This window comes from Carcharodon carcharias, chromosome 23 (genome assembly GCF_017639515.1).
Source record: "Carcharodon carcharias isolate sCarCar2 chromosome 23, sCarCar2.pri, whole genome shotgun sequence".
NCBI lineage: Eukaryota > Metazoa > Chordata > Chondrichthyes > Lamniformes > Lamnidae > Carcharodon > Carcharodon carcharias.
In genome coordinates, this window is record NC_054489.1 from 3,990,361 (window position 1) to 3,992,973 (window position 2,613).

Genomic DNA, 2,613 nt, shown 5'->3' on the forward strand with positions numbered 1-2,613 from the left:
ATAACCGAGGTGCTTAAGGTGGTTAAATGAGTTAATATGGTCGATAGATAGAAACTATTTCCTCGGTGGGGGTGAGGGTGTGTCTGGAACAAGGGGCAGGATCTTAAAATTTGTGCCAGGCCATTCAGGGTGGCAGGTGGAGACAGATAGAGCACTCTGTAATGCACAGACAGATAGAGCACTCTGTAATGCACAGACAGATAGAGCACTCTGTAATGCCCAGACAGATAGAGCACTCTGTAATGCCCAGACAGATAGAGCACTCTGTAATGCACAGACAGATAGAGCACTCTGTAATGCACAGATAGATAGAGCACTCTGTAATGCACAGACAGATAGAGCACTCTGTAATGCAGACAGATAGAACACTCTGTAATGCACAGACAGATAGAGCACTCTGTAATGCACAGACAGATAGAGCACTCTGTAATGCACAGAGAGATAGAGCACTCTGTAATGCACAGACAGATAGAGCACTCTGTAATGCACAGACAGATAGAGCACTCTGTAATGCCCAGATAGATAGAGCACTCTGTAATGCCCAGATAGATAGAGCACTCTGTAATGCAGACAGATAGAGCACTCTGTAATGCACAGACAGATAGAGCACTCTGTAATGCACAGACAGATAGAGCACTCTGTAATGCACAGATAGATAGAGCACTCTCTAATGCACAGATAGATAGAGCACTCTGTAATGCACAGACAGATAGAGCACTCTGTAATGCACAGATAGATAGAGCACTCTGTAATGCAGACAGATAGAGCACTCTGTAATGCACAGACAGATAGAGCACTCTGTAATGCACAGACAGATAGAGCACTCTGTAATGCACAAACAGATAGAGCACTCTGTAATGCACAGACAGATAGAGCACTCTGTAATGCACAGACAGATAGAGCACTCTAATGCACAGACAGATAGAGCACTCTGTAATGCAGACAGATAGAGCACTCTGTAATGCACAGACAGATAGAGCACTCTGTAATGCACAAACAGATAGAGCACTCTGTAATGCACAGACAGATAGAGCACTCTGTAATGCACAGACAGATAGAGCACTCTAATGCACAGACAGATAGAGCACTCTGTAATGCACAGGGCAGTGAAAACCTGGAACCCTCTCCCCCCTGAAAAGCTGTTGAGACTGGGGGTCAATTGAAAATTTCAAGATTGAAATTGATAGATTTTTGTGACAAGGATATTAAAGATATGGAGCCAAGATGTGCAGTTGGAGTTAAGATACAGATGATCTAATTGAATAGCAGAAAAGGCTGAATGGTCTCCTCCAGTTCTTATATTGCGCTTTCCCTGTCTGCCTGCCTAAGGATTGGAGTTTGTGTTTCAAACAACAGCACAGTTTGCAATTCAAAAACTCACTTTTGGGATGAGTGTGGTGACAGCAGACAGAGGAGTTGAAGTGAAAGTTTCACCAAGAGTGAACAGGAGGCAGGAAGAGTGAACTGTTCACCCTCTGCTTCGCACACAGAGCAGTCACTGATTGATTTACATCATTGGGCAGGAGCAGGAAGTAGTTGCCACCCTTTTCGAGACACCTGTCTGTCTGAGGCTGGCTGCTCGCCCATCCGAACATTGCATTTCCCTTCTGATTCGAAAGATTCTCTCTCCTCAGAAGAAAGTGCACATTCTGCAGCATGAATGAACTCTGACCATCAAACTATAAGCTCCCAGCTGAGGTGGCAGGAGCCATGCTATCAACACTGATCAACAGAGAACAGAGAAATACTTCCTCTGTCAGTAAATTAATTAGGGCTGAAATTTTTAGTACATCACATTGCTTAGTTGCTGTGACTCAGACTCTGTGTGGGTTAGTGTCCTTGGCCTCAGTGAGTATATATACTGCATATAGACACAGACATTGTCAGGATTAGCCTCATATGTGTATGTGGAATTGATGACTCCAACTGGATGCATTAACTCTTTTAAAGCCAACCTACTAAACTAAATTAACAAAATGAGGGATAAGGTAAGCACAGCCCCTAAATTAGGATAGCTTAAAAACTAAAGACAAAATTTAAAGAAAACTTACAAACACCAAATCAAAATGTGATTAACAGGGTGGATAAAGCACCCCAACCTCCCCGGTACCCACCGGGCATGGGAGGCCTCGACAGCGCAAGAAGACACCGTGCTCCCTCTCTAGGGACAAACGGCCACAAACCCAGCTGTGGAAGAGGGGCAAAGAGTCAGGTGGGACGACCCCCTCGATCGCCTGCCGCCTGGACCTGTTAATGGCCAACTTGGCCAAGCCCAGGAGCAGGTTCACGAGGAGGTCCTCCTCCTACCCGGCTCCCCCTCCACACCAGGTGCACGTAGACTAGGAGCGTGGGAACTGGATGTATAAGGAGAACTACAAATTCCCTGAGTTAATGGGACAGATAATGGGTCTGGACACCAGCTCCTGAATGGAAACAGGTAACCCTGCCACTGATTTCACAGCATAGTCCTGTTAACACCAATAATTGTACATAAGGGAAGAATGAGTCTGAAGCTGGTCTCTAATCAGAAGCAGGTTTATTCTTTAGCCAGATCAACAGAGTGACAGACGCCCAGTCCATTTTCCCCCTGGACTGTGACAACCCTTCCCACTT